Genomic DNA, 23054 nt, shown 5'->3' on the forward strand with positions numbered 1-23054 from the left:
GTTTCTGACATTATTTTCATTTTTCTTAAGGAATTTATTTTAACATTTCTTGTGAGCAGGTCAATTGGTGAAAAATTCCTTCAATTTCTGTTTGTCTGAGAAAATATTTCTCATTCACTTTTGAAGCATAGTTTTGCTGGATACAGAAATGTAGGTTGATGGATTTTTTCTTTCAAAAATTTAAGTGCTTCATTCTACTCTCTTACTGCTTGCATGGTTTCTGAAGAAAAAGTGAAAGTGAAGTCGCTCAGTCGTGTCCGACTCTTCACAACCCCATGGACTATATCCTACCAGGCTCCTCTGTCCATGGAATTTTCCAGGCAAGAGTACTGGCCTCGTTCCTCTATACGTAACGTGTTTTTCCTCTTTCAAGATCTTCTCTTTGCCTTTGGTTTTCTGCAGTTTAAATATGATATGTCTAGGTATAAGTTTTCTCACTAGTATCCTGCTTTGTGTTCTCTGGGCTTCTTGGATTTGTGCTTTGGTGTTTGCCATTGCTTTTGGAAAATTCTCAGCCATTATTATTTCACTCATTATTTCTTTTTCCTTTCTCTCATCTCCTTCTGTCATTCCTATTATATACATGTGACACTTTTTGTAATTTTCCCACAGTTCTTGAATATTCTATTGAATTTAATCACATTTTCAGTTTGGGACATTTCTCTTGGCATATTATATTATATTATATTATATTTATTTATTTATTTATTTATGGCTGTGCTAGGTCTTTGTTGCTGCCTGGGCTTTTTTCTAGTTGTGACAAGCAGGGAGCTACTCTTTGTTGCAATACGTGGTCTTCTCATTGCTGCGGCTTCTCTCGCTGCAGAGCATGGGCCCTAGGGCATGTGGGCTTCAGTAGCTGTGGCATATGGGCTCAGTAGCTGCAGTTTCCAGGCTCTGAACAGAGGCCCAATAGTTGTGACACATGGGCTTAGTTGCTTGCTCTGCAGCATTTTCCCAGATGCTGGGGAAAAAATCTGTGGGATTTTCTCAGATCAAGGATCAAACCTGTGTCTCCAGGATTGGCAGGCAGATTCTTTACCACTGAGCCACCAGGGAAGCCCTTTGCCATATCTTTAGATGATTTATTCTTTCTTCAGTCATGTCCAGTGTGCTGATGAGTTCATCAAAAGCATTCTTCATTTTTGTTACAGTGTTTTTGATTTCTCACATTTCCTTTTGATTCTTATTTTTCATCTCTCTTTACATTGCCCATATATGCTTACATTTTGCCTCCTTTTTTCATTAGAGTTCTCAACACATTAATCTTATTTATTTTAAATTCCAAGTCTGATAATTTCAAAATATCTGCCATATCTGAGCCTGGTTCTGATGCCTGATTTGTCTCTTCAGATTGATTTTTTTTTTTGCCTTTTAGCATGCCCAGTAATTTTTTGTTGAAACTCAGACATGATGTACTGAGTAAAAGTAACTGAGGTAAATGGAGCGTTAGTGTGAGGTCTTATGTTAATCTATCTAGGAGTTAGGCTAGTTTTACTGTTTTTTGTAGCCGTGGTGTCAGAGGCTAAAATCTGCCTAGTGTCTTTGTTTATTTTCTCCATTGTTATTGGGTTTCCCTAGATTCTTCTTCTTAAACAGTGTCTAAGGCTTGCAGGTCTTTCAATCTCCTGTTATTATACAGGATCCCAATTGATGTGTAGCAAATTGTAGGGGAAGGAGAAATGTTCTATAATCATATAATTAGCTCTCAGTTTTTAGTGATCCATGTCCCTGAGTTGTGCCCTTCAAAAGCACTAATTAACTTTGCTCCTGCCCACCAGTGTAGGTGAGACAGGAAAGCTAGTGGAGTTGGGCATATGTTCCTTCTTCCAGGGTGGTTCCATTCCACTGTAGCCCACCAGGCTCCTCTGTCCACAGAATTCTCCAGGAAAGAATACTGGAGTTGGTTGCCATTTCCTTCTCCAGGAGATCTTCCTGACCCAGGGATTGAATCCACATCTCTGGCATTGCAGGCAGACTCTTTACTGACTGAGCCACCAGTGAAGACGTCTCAGGGTGGTTAGATCCTGATAAAACTCAAATTAGTTAGTCTAAGATAAAATCATTTCCCTTGGTTTTTCCAGTAGTCATGTATGGATGTGAGAGTTGGACTATAAAGAAAGCTGAGTGCCGAAGAATTGATGCTTTTGAACTGTGGTGTTGGAGAAGACTCTTGAGAGTCCCTTGGACTGCAAGGAGATCCAATCAATCCATCCTAAAGGAGATCAGTCCTGGGTGTTCATTGGAAGGACTGATGTTGAAGCTGAAACTCCAATATTTGGCCACCTTATACGAAGAGCTGACTCATTGGAAAAGCCCCTGATGCTGGGAAAGAGTGAGGGCAGGAGGAGAAGGGGACAACAGAGGATGAGATGGTTGGATGGCATCACAGACTCAATGGACATGAGCTTGAGTAAATTCTGGGAGTTGGTGATGGACAGGGAGGCCTGGCGTGCTGTGATTCATGGGGTCGCAAAGAGTCAGACACGACTGAGTGACTGAACTGAACTGAACTGATGCCAGGCCTTAGTTAATGAGAATAAAGAACTCTAGGCTTATTTAAAATGGTTACTTTTCCCCCTCCTCCACCTATAACAATTATAAATTTTTCACCAAACCTGAGAACCTGGTGGGGATCCTAGAGGTAAAAACTCACAAAAAGGAGTTTTTTCTCTCAAGCTAGAACATGCTTCTTCTCCAGCAATTAGTCGACTACCCGATTACTCGTTAAGTGCTCCAACCAGGATCCAGCAGTGTTGATTGTATTCGCCTGTCTTTCCAGTTTTCAAAGTAAAAACCACAAGGCAGTTTGCCCTGTGACCTCAATTTTCTGTGATTTTAAGAGGACTTGCCGATTTTCATTTCCTTAAGCTTTTGTTCTTGTGACAAGAGGAGTGACAACTTCTAAACTCTTTATATGTCAAGAAACTAGAAGCTCTTTCTAGTCTCTCTTCTGTGCATAAAGGTGTATAAAGTTTTCTATTTATATAATTAAGAACATATACAATATACATTTTATAAACTGCTTTGAAAGTTAACACATTGTGTACATTTTTGTGCCATTAAATATTCCCCCTATACCACATAACTAGTGACATGATTTTTCATTAACACAGTTGAAACATAATTTCTTAACCAATCCCCTATTTGAGGGTTCAAATTGTATCCTTTTCTTTGTTTTAAAAAATTCCATGATAAATATCCCTGTATATAGGGGCTTCCCTGGCTGTCCAGTAGTTAAGACTGTGCTTCTACTGCAGGAGGCAGTAGAAGATCCATGGCTGAGAAACTAAGATTCCATTTGCCTCTAGGTATGGCCAAAAAATAAACAAAAAATAAATATCCTTGCATATACACTAATGTATGTAATACTGGTTATTTTCTAAATATAAAATCTTAGAGGTAGATTTATTGAGTCAAAGGCAATGAACGCTTTTAAATTCCCAATCTACATTGTCAAGCTGCCTTCCAGAAAAGCTGCACTAATTTACTTCCCAATTGCAGTGTGTGAAAATGTCCAACACTGGATATTTTAATTGCTTAAAACTTCATAAATTTGGTGAGGGAAGATGGAAACAATACTTTTTTTCTTTATCAGTAACTTTTAATTTCTCCTTTTATGATATTACCATTATTATTGTTAATATTATTATATTAAGCTACATTCTGAACTAAATGTAAGTGCTCAAGACCATTTATTGATTAAAAGAACTCAGAAAAATCAAAATTACTTTGTAGGCAAAAGTTGTATACTTTTCACCCAAGTCTCAGGAATACAATTTTATTGGTAAATACACAAATTCGACCTCTGCTCCACAGTGTTATAGAATGAAGTAGGAAATCTTTTTAACAATCCCTGCATGTTTAATCGAGGAGAGACAAATCATGAATTTCCCAAGATAAACATAAATGAGGCACCTTTTGCAAAGTTCCACTTACTGGTGAGAAGAGAATGACTATTTCTCTAAACTAAATTTGATAAATTCATAATCTTTAAAACACCTAAGTTATTTGCATTTCATATAAACAATTTACCTAGACATTTCAGAAAAATCTGAGTATACACTTAGAAGCAAATCCATGAAGGTGGTATTATTAGGCTGGCATAAATTGCCTTACTTGTATGGTTCTTCAATTGTTAATACTTGGAATGAGGTAAGCTGGAAATTACTTTGTTGATTTAAATTCACATTACAAAGTAAGATGGAACCTGTGTATTACATATTTGATTCTGGGTTATTTTGCCAGAAATAATCAGCTCACTCAGAGGCTGACATGAGATCTACCTACTTAAAATATGAAATTGGATGAACTTTCATTATTAGCAATGTGATCTGCATGGTTGGGTGATTTATTTCTTTCTGGATGGTAAAGAGATAGGATAATAAAGATAAGGACCCACCCCTGAAAGACTAAGCAAGCACCAAAATAAGGGAAGCTATCAAAATGTGGGATTCATGTGCATTTACATATTTTTAACTCATTTCCAAATTGCTAAGATTCTAACTTACAGGCAAGTCAATTTCCAAAGGAACGGTGTACACCAGTGCCACAAGGAGGGTATTCTTTACCTACAGCTGTTAAGCAAGTTGCTATCACCTCTCTAAAAATCTTTAAGATAGATTTCTTCACAGAAACTCTTAAATGGATCCTTTCAATATATCTGAGCTCACCACTATTCATGACAACCACAGATGATCCAAATAACTTGTTTCAGCCAACAGATTCTGTTTGCCCCAAATTCAGCCTCTAGACAGAGTATTGTTAGACAATGTGTGAAACTGATTGATCTGAATTTGGCTGCTCCAAATTTGGCTCAAGGCTAAGGAGGTAGAAGATAAAGGTAAAAAGAGGCCAAGAAACCAGGTCCTGAAGAACACTGAGCCAGATGAGCATGATGATAACAGCATTAAGAAAAATAACAACAAAATTTGTTGAACATGGCTTATAAGCTAAAGGTTTTACACCCATGAATTCAATAAATTCTTACCACAACCCTACAAGCTAGATCCCATTATTAGCCCCATTTTAGAGAGGAGGAATCTGAGGAACAGGGAGGTTTGGTAACTTGCCTAAGTTGACATGAGTAGTCAAGGTATGGAGCTGGGATTCAAATCTAAGAAGGCTGGCCTCAGAACCAAGGACTGAAACCACTGTAGCATTTTGCCTGTCCTGCTACATGAGTGTAAACTGTATGTCACCCACTTTTAGAACTTAAAAAATAAAGGGCTTCCACACATTCTTGCCTAACTTTTTCTCAAACGACCCTTCCCACCCTACCTGGAAACACAGCTTTGCTCACCTTTTAAAGAATCAGGTGTTGTCTGTAGTGAAGCCAAGTCATACTCAAATGACTATAGGAAGTGATACAACTGGAAGACTTCATTTGCATTTTTTGGTATTTACCTCAAGGACAAATTATAGAGTATGAAATAGTGCCTATGCTTCCAAGAGCTATGAAATAGAGTTGGGAAGAGAAGAGTAACCCAGCTAAAAGTTCTTTTTCATTCTCTTTATACCCATCAGCATTTTTCTCACAATACATGGCATCTACCTCACATTACAATACTAGGTCAAGGTCTAAGTTGCTTCAGTCGTGTCCGACTCTGTGCGACCCCGTGGACTATATCCCGCCAGGCTCCATTGTCCATGGGATTCTCCAGGCAAGAATACTGGAGTGGGAGGGATTGAACCTACCTCTCTTATGTCTCCTGCATTGGCAGGTGGGTTCTTTACCACTAGCGCCATACTAGTGTCTTGCAAACTATGCATCTTGAGGATGAAAACATCTTACTCAAAAACTAACTATGCATCAAAACCTGACCATAAATGTAAACATAGTGGTCTTCATCAAGTACTCTGGTCCTATTACCTCAGCAACATGGGATTTGGGTCATTATGCTCCAAAGAGAAATCCACAAATTCCTGGAAGGAGCAAATTCAGGAACTGAAGGCAGAGAAAAGGAGCCAAACAGTAATATCACTCGTGCTATAAAACAACACTTCTGCAATTACTGACACTGATTTCAACTACATAGCAAAAGTAAACACTATAATCTTTTTTTTTAAACTATAATCTTTAAGACGGGTTTTACCATGGTTGTCCAAGATTGGGGGCTTAGCTGAATTACAGCTGATTTTTCCTTGAGTAGATGGAACAATGCTCAATTTTCAGAAACTATGACAAAGTTCATTTCAGCACATTCTTGTAAGTCTGAACTTTAGAAAACTTTCATGAGTGACACAGCAACATTGACCACACCTCAAGTTCCAGTATATCATCTTGGGCAAGAAGCACAAGTGAGTTGATTTTATTGCAACAGTGAAACCTCACCAACTTGAAGGAGATGCAGGCAAGCAAAGTAAACTTATCACTTGCCAGTACCTGAGTGATACCACCTGGAGACTTCAAGTGCTCAGTCTCTCAGTCATGTCCAACTCTTTGTGACTCCATGGACTGTAGCCTCCCGAGTTCCTTTGTCCATGGGATTTCCCAGGCAAGAATACGGGAGTGGGTTGCCATATTCCATCTCCAAGGGATCTTACCAACCCAGGGATTGAATCCTTGTCTTCTGTGGCTCCTGCACTGGCAGATTCTTTACCACTGAGCCACCTGGGAAGTCCAGAGACTTCATGACTTCCCACTGACTCGTGATTTCTGTTGAATAGAACTTGGTCCCAAGGGAATTTCAATGAACATTTGAGATGGACCTCAACCTGTATCATCATAGCTATTTTTCAAATGGGTTCATGTGGCCCTAATTAAAAATGGTAATCCCTGCTACTTTAAGGGCCCCTGTTAACAGAGACAATGACAAAAAGTAAACAACAAAGATGTGCTTCTATGCCATCAATGTTTTCTCCAACCATTACTGTCTAGCACCCAGCACCAGGTCAAAAGTTCAATAACTTCATCACCAGTCTAAAGGCAAGAAAACATTCCCATGAACAGTTTTCGATAAGAGCTATTACTGTAGACACATCATCATGTTAAGTACTACAATAATATTTATTTTATTATAACACATACAGTCAGTGGAAAGGGAGAGATGAATCTTTGCTATTCATTATATGAGAGGACAAATCAAGTAAACAAATTCCTTTTTGAATATTTTTTAAAGGTTACTATAATAGTTAAGGAAAAAATTAAAAGCATAAGTACTTCTCTTCTGACATCTATCTAACTTGAAGCAGGACGAAGGGCATGATGTAGCAGTCACTACAGAAAAAAAAATGTCCTATTTCTCTGGAAATTGGGTTTCTAGAACTGAAGTCTCACTCAGAATTCCTCAGGGCTTTAAGAGTTCATTTTCACGCTATTGAAGCCAGTGAAAGTGGAAAGCCAAGAAAAACCCAAGTCCTTCACTTTTGAGTATATAGCTTATTTCTCTTTATCTGGTAGTTAATTATCTTACTCCTACTTGTTGGATCATTTGTCCAAAATTAATGCAACTTAATATATATTGAGTGGCCTATGCACAGCCTGGGCTTGCCGCTACCTGCCTTTTCTACTAGCAGGTGGGCAAACTCAATGAGAAGAAAAGGTCCATATTTCAAAGAGGTTTGAGAGTTGAGCAAGGCAACATCATTGGCTAAGTTGAGAAATGAAGATTTTCCATGAAATTTCAATTCATTGTGCCCTTCTATCACCCATTAACATGGATAACTGAGACTTGATGGTATTCTCAAGGCCATGGGAGATACTTTCACAGAAAGGCTGCTCAACTGGTGAAACCTGATCTGAATAATTTTTCTGGCTAAAATCATCTCTTACTTGTCATCTGGCATAGGACTTTGGGGAAAAATCAAAGCTCTTGTCTGAAAAAAACAAATTGTTCTTTCTATCAGCACCTCAGCTGCACAAATCTCTGCTAAAGGAGGTTTACTTACTATTTGGTCAAGAATTTAAGTTGTGTTCTTGAACTTTTCACAACAGAATCAACTTTGTGTGCCCTACAACTGGTATCTCACATATCCAGTTTTCACTTCAGACAACATAGGCTAAATCCCCACTACAGGTGCACTTTAGAGAATCCATGATGAATCAGTGCTTCATTTAAAAAAATTTTTAATAGGAGGATAATTGCTTTACAATGCTGTGTTGATTTCTGCCATTCACCAATGTGAATCACCCATAAATATACATACATCCCCTCCTCTTGAGCCTCCCTCCCACCCCTCTAAGTTGTCACAGAGCACTGGTTGAGCTCCCCATGTTATACAGCAACTTCCAACTAGCTAGCTTATTTTATATATGGTAATGTATATATTCAACAGTATTTTATCAATGCATTCCACCCTCTCCTTCCCCTGCTGTGTCCACAAGTATGTTCTGTAAGTCTGCATCTCTATTCCTGCCCTGCAAATAGGTTAATCAGTACTATATAGTAGATTCTATACATATGCATTAATATATGATATTTCTTTTTCTCTTTCTGATTTACTTCACTCTTTGTAACAGGCTCTAGGTTCATCCACCTCACTAGAACTGAATCAAGCTTGCTCCTTTTTATGTCTGAGTAATAGTCCATTGTACATATGTTCCACAACTTCTTTATCCATTCATCTGTCAATGTACATCTAGGTTGATTCCATGTCCTGGCAATTGCAATTGTAAATAGTGCTGCAATGAACACTGGGGTACATGTGTCTTTTTGAATTATGGGTCATGCAGCTCAATATCAGAAAAACAAACAACCCAATCAAAAAGTGGGCAGAAGACCTAAACACATACTTCTCCAAAGAAGACACCCAGATAGCCAATAAACACATGGAAAAATGCTTAACACTGTTCATTATTAGAGAAATGCAAATCAAAACTACAGTGATGTATCATCTCACTCCAATCAGAATGGCCATCATAAAAAAATATCTATAAACAATAAATACTGCAGAGGATGTGGAGGAAAGGGAGCCCTCCTGTATTGTTAGTGGTAATGTAAACTGGCACAGCCACTGTGGACCACAGTATAGAGATTCTTCTCAAAATATTAGGAATAAACTAGCATATGACCCAGTAATCCCACTACTGGGCACATACCCTGCCTGAGTGCTTCATTTTTATAAAATAATATATATGTGTTGTTGTTGTCATTTAGCTGCTAAGTCATGTCCAACTCTTTTGTGACCCCCATAGACTGTAGCCTGAAGGCTCCTCTATCCGTGGGATTTCCCAGGCAAGAATACTGGAGTGGGTTGCCATTTCTTTCTCCAGGGGATCTTCCCCAACCAGGGATCAAACCTGGGTCTCTGGCATTGCAGGCAGATTCTTTACCATCTGAGCCACCATGGAAGCTCACACATATGTGCGTGTGTGTCTGTGTGTGTGTAGCTGCACAGAAAAAAAGACTCTAAGTCTATATACCAATTAACCAATATTAACATGCAGATGTCACCACCCTTATGGCAGAAAGTGAAGAGGAACTAAAAAGCCTCTTGATGAAAGTGAAAGAGGAGAGTGAAAAAGTTGGCTTAAAGCTCAACATTCAGAAAACAAAGATCATGGCATCCGGTCCCATCACTTCATGGGAAATAGATGGGGAAACAGTGGAAACAGTGTCAGACTTTATTTTTGGGGGGCTCCAAAATCACTGCAAATGATGATTGCAGCCATGAAATTAAAAGAATTTTACTCCTTAGAAGGAAAGTTATGACCAACCTAGATAGCATATTCAAAAGCAAAGACATTACTTTGTCAACAAAGGTCTGTCTAGTCAGTTCAGTTCAGTCGCTCAGTCGTGTCTGACTCTTTGCGACCCCATGAATCGCAGCACGCCAGGCCTCCCTGTCCATCACCACCTCCTGGAGTTCACTCAGACTCACGTCCATCAAGTCCGTGATGCCATCCAGCCATCTCATCCTCGGTCGTCCCCTTCTCCTCCTGCCCCCAATCCCTCCCAGCATCAGAGTCTGTTCCAATGAGACAACTCTTCGCATGAGGTGGCCAAAGTACTGGAGCTTCAGCTTTAGCATCATTCCTTTCAAAGAAACCCCAGGGTTGATCTCCTTCAGAATGGACTGGTTGGATCTCCTTGCAGTCCAAGGGACTCTCAAGAGTCTTCTCCAACACCACACTTCTAAAGCATCAATTCTTCGGTGCTCAGCCTTCTTCACAGTCCAACTCTCACATCCATACATGACCACAGGAAAAATCATAGCCTTGACTAGACGGACCTTAGTCGGCAAAGTAATGTCTCTGCTTTTGAATATACTGTCTAGGTTGGTCATAACTTTTCCTCCAAGGAGTAAGCGTCTTTTAATTTTCATGGCTGCAGTCACCATCTGCAGTGATTTTGGAGCCCCCCAAAAATAAAGTCTGACACTGTTTCCACTGTTTCCCCATCTATTTCCCATGAAGTGATGGGACCGGATGCCATGATCTTTGTTTTCTGAATGTTGAGCTTTAAGCCAACTTTTTCACTCTCCTCTTTCACTTTCATCAAGAGGCTTTTTAGCTCCTCTTCACTTTCTGCCATAAGGGTGGTGTCATCTGCATATCTGAGGTTATTGATATTTCTTCTGGCAATCTTGATTCCAGCTTGTGTTTCTTCCAGTCCAGCGTTCCTCATGATGTATTCTGCATAAAAGTTAAATAAGCAGGGTGACAATATACAACCTTGATGCACTCCTTTTCCTATTTGGAACCAGTCTGTTGTTCCATGTCCAGTTCTAACTGTTGCTTCCTGACCTGCATACAGATTTCTCAAGAGGCAGGTGAGGTGGTCTGGTATTCCCATCTCTTTCAGAATTTTCCACAGTTGATTGTGATCCACACAGTCAAAGGCTTTGGCATAGTCAATGAAGCAGAAATAGATGTTTTTCTGGAACTCTCTTGCTTTTTCCATGATCCAGCGGATGTTGGCAATTTGATCTCTGGTTCCTCTGCCTTTTCTAAAACCAGCATGAACATCAGGGAGTTCACGGTTCACGTATTGCTGAAGCCTGGCTTGGAGAATTTTGAGCATTACTTTACTAGCATGTGAGATGAGTGCAATTGTGCGGTAGTTGGAGCATTCTTTTGCATTGCCTTTCCTTGAAATTGGAATGAAAACTGACCTTTTCCAGTCCTGTGGCCACTGCTGAGTTTTCCAAATTTGCTGGCATATTGAGTGCAGCACTTTCACAGCATCATCTTTCAGGATTTGAAACAGCTCAACTGGAATTCCATCATCTCCACTAGCTTTGTTTGTAGTGATGCTTTCTAAGGCCCACTTGACTTCACATTCCAAGATGTCTGGCTCTAGATTAGTGATCACATCATCATGATTATCTGGGTCGTGAAGATCTTTTTTGTACACTTCTTCCGTGTATTCTTGCCACCTCTTCTTAATATCTTCTGCTTCTGTTAGGTCCATACCATTTCTGTACTTTATCGAGCCCATCTTTGCATGAAATGTTCCGTTGCTATCTCTAATTTTCTTGATGAGATCTCTAGTCTTTCACATTCTGTTGTTTTCCTTTATTTCTTTGCATTGATCACTGAAGAAGGCTTTCTTATCTCTTCTTGCCATTCTTTGGAACTCTGCATTCAGATGCTTATATCTTTCCTTTTCTCCTTTGCTTTTCATCTCTCTTATTTTCATAGCTATTTGTAAGGCCTCCCCAGACAGCCATTTTGCTTTTTTGCATTTCTTTTCCATGGGGATGGTCTTGATCCCTGTCTCCTGTACAATGTCACGAACCTCATTCCATAGTTCATCAGGCACTCTATCTATCAAATCTAGGCCCTTAAATCTATTTCTCACTTCCACTGTATAATCATAATGGATTTGATTTAGGTCATACTTGAATGGTCTAGTGGTTTTCCCTACTTTCTTCAATTTAAGTCTGAATTTGGCAATAGGGAGTTCATGATCTGAGCCACAGTCAGTTCCTGGTATTGTTTTTGTTGACTCTATAGAGCTTCTCTATCTTTGGCTGCAAGGAATAGAATCAATCTGATTTCGGTGTTGACCATCTGGTGATGTCCACGTGTAGAGTATTTTCTTGTGTTGTTGGAAGAGGGTGTTTGCTATGACCAGTCCATTATCTTGGCAAAACCCTATTAGTCTTTGCCCTGCTTCATTCCGCATTCCAAGGCCAAATTTGCCTGTTACTCCAGGTGTTTCTTGACTTCCTACTTTTGCATTCCAGTCCCCTAGAATGAAAAGGACATATTTTTTGGGTGTTAGTTCTAAAAGGTCTTATAGGTCTTCATAAAACCGTTCAACTTCAGCTTCTTCAGCATTACTGGTTGGGGCATAGACTTGGATAACTGTAATATTGAATGGTTTGCCTTGGAGACGAACAGAGATCATTCTGTCGTTTTTGAGATTGCATCCAAGTACTGCATTTCAGACTCTTTTGTTGACCATGATGGCTACTCCATTTCTTCTGAGGGATTCCTGCCCACAGTAGTAGATATAATGGTCATCTGAGTTAAATTCACCCATTCCCGTCCATTTTAGTTTGCTGTTTCCTAGAATGTCGATGTTCACCCTTGCCATCTCTTGTTTGACCACTTCCAATTTGCCTTGATTCATGGACCTGACATTCCAGGTTCCTATGCAATATTGCTCTTTACAGCATCGGATCTTGCTTCTATCACCAGTCACATTCACAAGTGGGTATTGTTTTTGCTTTGGCTCCATCCCTTCTTTCTTTCTGGAGTTATTTCTCCACTGATCTCCAGTAGCATATTGGGCACCTAATGATCTGGGGAGTTCCTCTTTTGGTATCCTATCATTTTGCCTTTTCATACTGTTCATGGGGTTCTCAAGGTAAGAATATTGAAGTGGCTTGCCATTCCCTTCTCCAGTGGACCACATTCTGTCAGACCTCTCCACCATGACCCGCCAGTCTTGGGTTGCCCTGCAGGCATGGCTTGGTTTCATTGAGTTAGAAAAGGCTGTGGTCCTAGTGTGATTAGATTGACTAGTTTTCTGTGAGTATGGTTTCAGTGTGTCTGCCCTCTGATGCCCTCTTGCAACACCTACCATCTTACTTGGGTTTCTCTTACTTTGGGCGTGGGTTATCTCTTCACGGCTGCTCCAGCAAAGCACAGCCACTGCTCCTTACCTTGGACCAGCGGTATCTCCTTACTGCCGCCATTCGCTATGGTTTTCCAGTAGTCATGTTTCGATGCGAGAGTTGGACTGTGAAGAAGGCTGAGTGCCGAAGAATTGATGCTTTTGAAGTGTGGTGTTGGAGAAGACTCTTGAGAGTCCCTTGGACTGCAAGGAGATCGAACCAGTCTATTCTAAAAGAGATCAGTCCTGGGTGTTCTTTGGAAGGAATGATGCTAAAGCTGAAACTCCAGTACTTTGGCAACCTCAGGCGAAGAGTTGACTCATTGGAAAAGACTCTGATGCTGGGAGGGATTGGGGGCAGGAGGAGAAGGGGACGACAGAGGATGAGATGGCTGTATGGCATCACTGACTTGATGGATGTGAGTCTGAGTGAACTCCAGGAGGTGGTGATGGACAGGGAGGCCTGGCGTGCTGCGATTCATGGGGTCACAAAGAGTCAGACATGACTGAGTGACTGAACTGAACATAAATGTTGAGATTACTAATGACTTTTCTTTCTCTAATACTTTTATTTTCTGCTGAATGTTGAAAAATGACATCTATTTTTAAATAGAAAAAAATCACACTGATGTAAACTTTGCTTAGGGCATCTGATAATTGACAATGCAGTCTACTAGACATATTAAACAACCATATGTATAACATTTCCATGTTCTAGCGTTCGATTAGCTTATATCATTCAAAGTTAAACTATCTGGACTACATTAACTTAGCACTTATAAAAAAACTTATATTGAGATATAATTTAATGTTTGCCCTATTCCTTTACAGAGGGTTAATAGAGAAATGCCAAACATGGTTCTTCAAAGAAACACAAAAAAACCAAAATGGCTGTCTGGGGAGGCCTTACAAATAGCTGTGAAAAGAAGAGAGGTGAAAAGCAAAGGAGAAAAGGAAAGATATAAGCATCTGAATGCAGAGTTCCAAAGAATGGCAAGAAGAGATAAGAAAGCCTTCTTCAGCAATCAATGCAAAGAAATAAAGGAAAACAACAGAATGGGAAAGACTAGGGATCTCTTCAAGAAAATTAGAGATAGCAACGGAACATTTCATGCAAAGATGGGCTCGATAAAGGACAGAAATGGTATGGACCTAACAGAAGCAGAAGATATTAAGAAAAGGTGGCAAGAATACACGGAAGAAGTGTACAAAAAAGATCTTCATGACCCAGATAATCATGATGATGTGATCACTAATCTAGAGCCAGACATCTTGGAATGTGAAGTCAAGTGGGCCTTAGAAAGCATCACTACAAACAAAGCTAGTGGAGATGATGGAATTCCAGTTGAGCTGTTTCAAATCCTGAAAGATGATGCTGTGAAAGTGCTGCACTCAATATGCCAGCAAATTTGGAAAACTCAGCAGTGGCCACAGGACTGGAAAAGGTCAGTTTTCATTCCAATTTCAAGGAAAGGCAATGCAAAAGAATGCTCCAACTACCGCACAATTGCACTCATCTCACATGCTAGTAAAGTAATGCTCAAAATTCTCCAAGCCAGGCTTCAGCAATACGTGAACCGTGAACTCCCTGATGTTCATGCTGGTTTTAGAAAAGGCAGAGGAACCAGAGATCAAATTGCCAACATCCGCTGGATCATGGAAAAAGCAAGAGAGTTCCAGAAAAACATCTATTTCTGCTTCATTGACTATGCCAAAGCCTTTGACTGTGTGGATCACAATCAACTGTGGAAAATTCTGAAAGAGATGGGAATACCAGACCACCTCACCTGCCTCTTGAGAAATCTGTATGCAGGTCAGGAAGCAACAGTTAGAACTGGACATGGAACAACAGACTGGTTCCAAATAGGAAAAGGAGTGCATCAAGGTTGTATATTGTCACCCTGCTTATTTAACTTTTATGCAGAATACATCATGAGGAACGCTGGACTGGAAGAAACACAAGCTGGAATCAAGATTGCCAGAAGAAATATCAATAACCTCAGATATGCAGATGACACCACCCTTATGGCAGAAAGTGAAGAGGAGCTAAAAAGCCTCTTGATGAAAGTGAAAGAGGAGAGTGAAAAAGTTGGCTTAAAGCTCAACATTCAGAAAACAAAGATCATGGCATCCGGTCCCATCACTTCATGGGAAATAGATGGGGAAACAGTGGAAACAGTGTCAGACTTTATTTTTGGGGGGCTCCAAAATCACTGCAGATGGTGACTGCAGCCATGAAATTAAAAGACGCTTACTCCTTGGAAGAAAAGTTATGACCAACCTAGATAGTATATTCAAAAGCAGAGACATTACTTTGCCGACTAAGGTCCGTCTAGTCAAGGCTATGATTTTTCCTGTGGTCATGTATGGATGTGAGAGTTGGACTGTGAAGAAGGCTGAGCACCGAAGAATTGATGCTTTAGAAGTGTGGTGTTGGAGAAGACTCTTGAGAGTCCCTTGGACTGCAAGGAGATCCAACCAGTCCATTCTGAAGGAGATCAACCCTGGGGTTTCTTTGAAAGGAATGATGCTAAAGCTGAAGCTCCAGTACTTTGGCCACCTCATGCGAAGAGTTGTCTCATTGGAAAAGACTCTGATGCTGGGAGGGATTGGGGGCAGGAGGAGAAGGGGACGACCGAGGATGAGATGGCTGGATGGCATCACGGACTTGATGGACGTGAGTCTGAGTGAACTCCAGGAGGTGGTGATGGACAGGGAGGCCTGGCGTGCTGTGATTCATGGGGTCGCAAAGATTCGGACATGACTGAGCGACTGAACTGAACTGAACTGAACTGAATAGAGAAATGCCAAATATGATTCTTCTTTCTTCTATGAAACCAAGATTACAGTTGGTGTCTTTGTACCACCCAAAATGTACTTTATGCAAACATCCCTTCATTAATACCATTTGACTAAGTGGGAGGCAGATGAAACTGTACTTTTCTCTTGCCAGCCAATGGAAAGCTCTTTTTATCTTTTCAGGAAGCATATACCAACTTAGAAACATGAATACTGTAATGTACCAACCTTTGTGCATGCTCAGTCACTCAATTGTATCTGACTCTCTGAGACCCCATCAACTATAGCCCACCAGGTCCCTCTGTCGATGGAATTTTCCAGGCAAGAACACTGGAGTGTGTTGCCATTCCCTTCTCTAGGGGATCTTCCTGACCCAGGGATGGAACCTACATCTCTTGCATCTCCTGCATTGACAGGTGGATTCTTTACCACTGAGCCACCTGGGAATCCCCATGATACCAAATCAGGCGTTAAAAATATCTACCCTTTCTACTTTGGTCAGGTGGCCTCTATGTTTTGTTTAAGCTTTTAAAAAGTTATCTTGCAACTATTCTTTCCTATATGCTGTGATGTGCTGAGCTTAGTCACTCAGTGGTGTCCGACTCTTTGTGACCCTATGGACTGTTGCCTGCCAGGTGCCTTTGTCCATGGGGATTCTCCAGGCAAGAATACTGGAGTAGGTTCCCATGCCTTCCTCCAGGGGATCTTCCCAACCCAGGGATTGAACCCAGGTCTCTCACACTGCAGGTGGATTCTTTACCATCTTAGTCAACAGGGAAGGCCAAGAATACTGGAGTGGGAAGCGTATCACTTCCCCAGGGGATCTTCCCAACGCAGTGATTGAACCCAGGTCTCTCACACTGCAGGTGGATTCTTTACCATCTGAGTCAACAGGGAAGCCCAAGAATACTGGAGTGGGTAGCCTATCACTTCCCCAGGGGATCTACCCGACCCAGGAATCGAACCAGGGTCTCCTGCATTGCAGGTGCATTCCTTACCAGCTGATCTACCAGGGAATCCCATTCTTTCATATAGAACCTATATCTAATCTTTTTAGAAGTAGCAGGCTATAAATCTTAAATGAGTAAAATACCTTTTGCAAAGACCTTTGTGACAATCATAAAAATCCCGGTGTGCTCCAATTACCTAAAGACAGAGCCTTGGTTTCCCTGATGGCTCAGACACTAACGAATGTGCCTGCAATTCAGGAGACAGGTTCAATCCCTGGGTCAGGAAGATCCCCTGGAGGAGGAAATGGCAACCCACTCCAGTATTCGTGCCTGGAGAATCCCATGGACAGAAGAGCCTGGCAGACTCTTCTGGGGTCGCAAAGAGTTGGACATGACTGAGCGACTAACACTTTCACTTTCATTTTTCTGGTTTCCCTTGCCCTCCCCCTGCACAACCCCTTATTCTCCCATCCTTTAGTTTGCTGTCCAGAAGGGAAGAATTCCTCTCAGAGAGTAGAGATCTTTAGTTCAGAGAGAGCGTGAATAACTCAACCAACATCACATAGTGAGCAATAGAACTGACCAGAAGCCAGGTCTCCTGACTTAGAGCACAGTTCACTCTCCATTAGACTATGAGGGCATTTCAATCCTACTGATAAGTCAGGGAAATCTAAGAATCATAGACATAAAGGCACATATTTTTAACCTTCCTCACAAATTTCCTCTGGCTTAGCTTATTTAGGTTCCAGAATAACTTTAGTCCTAGACTCTATCTTTTAACTCCCAAAGAGTATACTGCCTGTCTTTGGAATTCTGAGTACAAAGTTCTTTATTCATTTACTCAGATCATCTCACATGTTGAGTGGCTGCCATGTGCAAAACTGTGCATGCCATGCTAAGTCACTTCAGTTGTGTCCAACTCTTTGGGACCCCATGGACTGTATTCCGTCAGGATCCTCTGTCCATGGGATTCGCCAGGGAAGAATACAGGAGTAGGTTGCTATTTCCTTCTCCACATGTGCAAAGCACTGGGCTTCTATTCAAGAGAAGGCACTGGCTTCCTCAAAGAACTGCTAGACACAAACTGGTGTTGTGAACAGAACAGCGGATCTGGAGACCTGGGTTTTCATTCTGGTGCTGCCCTGGATTTGCTGTCCAGCTTTGTACAAAGTCACTTGACCCCACTCAGTTTCAAGTTTCGCATCTGAAACTTAAGGTGATAATATCATTTGGCCTGTAAGAGAGTTACTCTAATTGCTCTGTGTGCATATGTTAGTCACTCAGTCGTGTCTGACTCTGCAACCCCATGGACTGTAGCCTGCCAGGTTCCCCCGTCCATGGAATTCTCCAAGCAAGAACACTGGAGTGGGTTGACATTCCCTTCTCCAGGGAATCGTCCTGACCTGAGTATGAAACCTGAGTCTCCTGCACTAGAGGCAGATTCTTTACTGTCTGAGCCACCAGGGAAGCTACCACTCATTAAAAACCGTGTGCCAGCCACTGTCACAAAGCCCTCTGTGTGCACGATATCATTGAGTCTTTAGATGACCATGTTTACGATCAATACACTATTACTTCCCCTACTGTACTGATAAGAGCACTAAAGCTGGAGAGATTAAGCAATATTCCCAAAGTAAGTTAGAAAGCCGTGGATCTGGGGTTTGGATCAAAGCGGACTCCAGAGTTTCCATAGCCAACACCACTGGTCCCTCCCAACACAAAAAATAATTAAGAATATACCTTGAAAGGCATTAAGCTAATTTTAAAGCATTCTCATTTACTCTACTTCTACCTATCTGAACTTCTAAGATGTGAATAGGTCTATTCTTCTGCTCATTCCTTTGCCTTGTCAAATAATCACCTCGAATGTCCAAGTGATAACCTGGAGGTGGAGGACTCAAGCCCTTCAGGTTGACTTTCACAGTAAAGAGGCTGTGGGTAGGCTCCGTAAGACCATGCTTCCTGTGTCTCAAAATTTCACTATCTTCTTCCTTGTCTTCAATCTTTTGGGGACTCATCCTTCCTGGGAAGTTCAGAGGCCCATTTTCAGCCAAATACAAATGTTAGAAGCTTTTCTCCAAAGGAGAAAAACAAGCGAGAATCTAGTCCCTTGGAAGATCCAGCTAACCCACCTTATAAAGTGGGCACAGAAGCCATGAAATGAACCAACCATTTCTCTCCCAAGGACTTTTGCCAGCCTTGGCACAGGCTGGTTCATTTGAAATATATAATTAAATATTCTTAACAACTCAATTCTTCCACCTCACTTTGATCAATAGTTCATTACCTAAGTCAGATGTGCCAAAAGAGGCAAACTCTTCAGCTCATTTTGTCCTATATTTGCATGAATATTATGCACTGAATGTTACGCTTCTTTGAATTTCAAAAGAACTTCCTGGCCTCTTTTGACTACAACTTTAACAACTGAGCATAATGGAATTACAGAAAGACATTTTCCCAGCTAAAGATCTCCAACCTCGCTGCTTTTGGACAGTAACAAACTTTTATATAAGCCATAAATGGCTCATTCATCCACTGTGATGGCACTGTCCATAGTTCCTGGGTTCCTGAGCTGGTTTTCCCTCCTGTGAGAGCAAGGTAACTCTGGCTAATTAGCTACTAGCAAGTGGCAGCACCCACTTCCACTTTTCCTTGTGCAAATAGCTTTCTGCTATGAAAGCATTTCCTCCAGACCTCCTCAGATTCTACACCAGTTGAGTGAGTGTCTTTGACCATAATAGCATCGCCCTTCGTTCCATCCTGATGCCTAAAATGGGAGAGCAAACAGGCTACAGAGCATCTGCCTTGACCAACATGCTTATACTCAAACCAGCCCATGAATGAGAAAAAACCTTGGCTTCCTTGGGTAAAACAGTACCAGGCAGCAAGCAGCGGACATGAAACTCTATGATCCTTACACACTTCTTGAAGTTTTTTTTTGTTATTTTTTCCCCTCATTTTGCTTCTTTCAGTCCCATACCTACTCTTCTCTAGAACTCAACAGCACAATATGGGAATCCTGATTTCCTTTTACTTCAAAGGACTTTTTCCTGTTGTCAAAGTAATATTTGCCAATTGTGAAATCTTTGGAATAAATAGAAGTATAAAAATGAACAAAATAACAGTCATGAAACTACTACCCAGAGATAAAAATCAGTTCCCTCTTGCACACCATGTGTGTGCTTGCATGCTCAGTTGCGTCTGACTCTTTGCGACCCCATCGACTGCAGTCTGCCAGGCTGGCTCCTCTGTCCATGGGATTTTCCAGGCAAGAATACTGGAATGGGGTTTCCATGCCCTTCTCCAGGGGATATTCCCGACCCAGGGATCGAACCTTTTTCTCCTTCATTGGCAGGTGGGTTCTTTACCATTGAGCCACCTGGGAAGCCCCACTGCACACCAAGCATGAATATAAATTTCAGATAGAAGAGAGAACTATGGGTAAAACCCCAAATTATGGAAGCAGTAGATAAAAGTATAAGCATATGGAGTAGGAAAGATCTTCCTAGGAATAAGAAGAAATCCACAAGCCATAAAGGAAATAAATGACAGATCTGACTACACAAAATTTTAAAACTTCTATATGGGAAAATATGGTTTATACAAAGTTTGAATGAAATGGCAGACTGGGAAAACAATATGTGAAATACAAAAGGTCAATAATAACCTTTGAAATAACAAAATGTTAATAAATAAGCTTTTGCAAATCAATAAGACAAGGAACCCTACTGAAAAATAGCCAATTCACTGGAGAAATACAATTGAATTAGAAGTAATTGAAAGTATACTCCAGTAACAGGAAAATCTCACAGCACAACTGAAACATGATTTCCTCTAGCAAACTGGCCCATGAATACAGTGATTAATAATACTTTTAGTGAAGGAATTAGAAATGGACATGCATACATATATGGTGGAAATATAAACTGATACTTTTTCTGGAAGGACAATTTGACAGTTTTTGCCAAGATTAAAACTGAACATACACTTTGACCTGACAATTACTCACAAATACTTGCTTAAGTGCTTTCAGGGATTCATTAATGGCTTACTTATAGTAATAACAAAACCTGGAAACAATCTAACTATCTACAAATAGGGACTATCTAAACAAACCATAGCACACTCATATAGCTGGGTACTACGTAGGCATTAGAATGAATATGGTACTGTTACACCAAAATGTTCTGACATGGAAGGATGTCCTGGACACACTGCTGAATAAAGCAAGTCATAAGGAAAAAATATATATATATAATATCCAATTTTCGTAAAAGAAAAATCCCTATAGATATGTATGTTTTGATAACACAGAGAGAAAACAGCATGGAAGAAACAGAAAACTATTACTAACAGAATAATAGAAAATTATTATTAATAGTAACAGTTAGCCCTGTGGTGTGGGAATGGGAGTTGAGAGAAACAGGTTCTTTATAAAGTTCAGATACTTTCACATCATTTTGTATAGTGAGTAGTATTCATTTCATAATTTAGGAAATTTCAAAATAAGCTAATATAAGCATTTTCCAGGGCTATCATTTTCAATAAGGAGTGTTTGGTAGCATGAGAGTACATTACAAGGATCATTTATGCAACCATTTCCTACTGCTTCTAATGTCTTGTAGAGCTGCAATATAAATCTCGGTGCATGCAGTGTGTGTATGTGTGTGTGTGAGTGTTTGTGTGCCAAGGCAACACACCTAAGGCATAGACTTGTAGAGTTTCCTTTTAGTAGAGATAACTTGGCACATATCTTTGAGACAGTTAGCTTGGGTCAGTCCCCAAAGAATGATGCTGAGGGCTCATTTAGGGAATGACAATGACCTAAGCCTCATTATCTGACTATAAGCTGGAAACACTAGCCCAGAACTGGTCCCTTAGGCCATCTGTTACATAATCATTTTGACACCAGTTGAGTATCCAAAGGGCTTGGGACAGACTCACAGGCAGTAGGAAATGTTAGAGAGTGATAGTCTGGGGTCTGTCAATCATTTTTCAATCACATTTTTTCTTTGGTCTGTCAGTTAAGCTCTAATTGTCTATTTCTATGGACAATGCTACTCAATTTTTCATTAATATGGAAGGCTTCCCAGAGAAGATGGTCTCCTAAGAGTTACAAGCTTCCCCATGCTGCCACAAGGCCATAAGGGAAGTTTTTCCCTAAGAAACAAAGGAGTTTCAAGTCCAGCTGCTTGTGAGCTTAGCTGAGAATGGACTGGACTTTTCTCTCACATCCACTGAAACCAAGGCAAATTTCTGGAAGCCAAGGGTTCTGAGGTGGATTACATACTCAAGCAGAAGAAGGTCGGTTGAGGACTACAAGAGAAGAGGCTGATTTAAGCTCTCTTGCTCCTACTGTGTCCTGCTCAAACTTCCGCTTTTGTGTCTCGATCATATGAGAGATCACCATGGATCACTCATGTTTAAAAGCCTAATCAAAAGCCCCATTTCTCTCAGAAAGGAGACTCACTTTACTATGAAAACCACAGTGAAGCAGAAAGACAGGTAACAGTGGAACAGATTCGGCACTGTTCTCCCTAACAGCCTCATGCCCAATATATTTAACTTAAGCTGATAAAGGAGATACGTGTTGAAGTGATGGGCTTCAGATGCTGTTTCAGCTCCTACCAGGCATATTTACACAGTTCCTTCTCATGAATAAGTTCAGTGGAGCAGAGAATGCCCCATCTTGGACCAGTTCCACTTTGTGCTTCTTTTGATGCAGCCAAAAAGGGGAACTAGAGAGAGGGCTTTTCCTTCAAATGCAGAGCCAGGGTCCACCTTGGAGGTGGCTGCAAATGGCCCAAAGAAGGCGAGGCTCACAGTGGGCGAAGGCAGGCAGACAGCTCCTAACAAGAGCAGAGATGTCAATGGTTACTCATAAATCTCCCAAATGTGGCCTCAAGGAGGGTTAATTACCCCCCTTTTCCTGCCACTCAGCTTTCTCCAATGTGTCAGCCCATGACACGGATCGCTGACTTTCTAGAAATATTCCCTGGCTTTGCAGGGACGTTCCGTTCAACAAATGGCATCCAATTTGCTCACGGTCCCTGGAATCTCAATTTCCTCAAAGGATTTTTCATCTCAATCCAGTTCGTGTGAAGGTTTTTTCCCTCTTCATTTTTCGGCAGAAGGGAATAGGCAGAGCCTGCTTTACTTTTTTTTTTTTTTTCTTTTTCTTTTCTGTGTTATTCTTTTTCATAAAGTGAAAACCTTTGTGGAAGAGTCTGAAATTTGGGAAAAAATCCAGCTCATCTGTCAGATATTTCTAGAATTACGTAAAATGGAATGAGATTTG

The 23054-nt window shown here is 40.8% G+C and overlaps 1 protein-coding gene across 2 annotated transcripts in view; it reads right to left on the reverse strand.

The window, feature by feature from the left end:
- The window catches only part of CHRDL1 (chordin like 1), a 129985-nt gene that overhangs the window by 102880 nt on the left and 4051 nt on the right, over nucleotides 1-23054 (reverse strand). The window lies entirely within an intron of this gene.

Source organism: Capricornis sumatraensis, chromosome X (genome assembly GCF_032405125.1).
Source record: "Capricornis sumatraensis isolate serow.1 chromosome X, serow.2, whole genome shotgun sequence".
Classification (NCBI taxonomy): domain Eukaryota; kingdom Metazoa; phylum Chordata; class Mammalia; order Artiodactyla; family Bovidae; genus Capricornis; species Capricornis sumatraensis.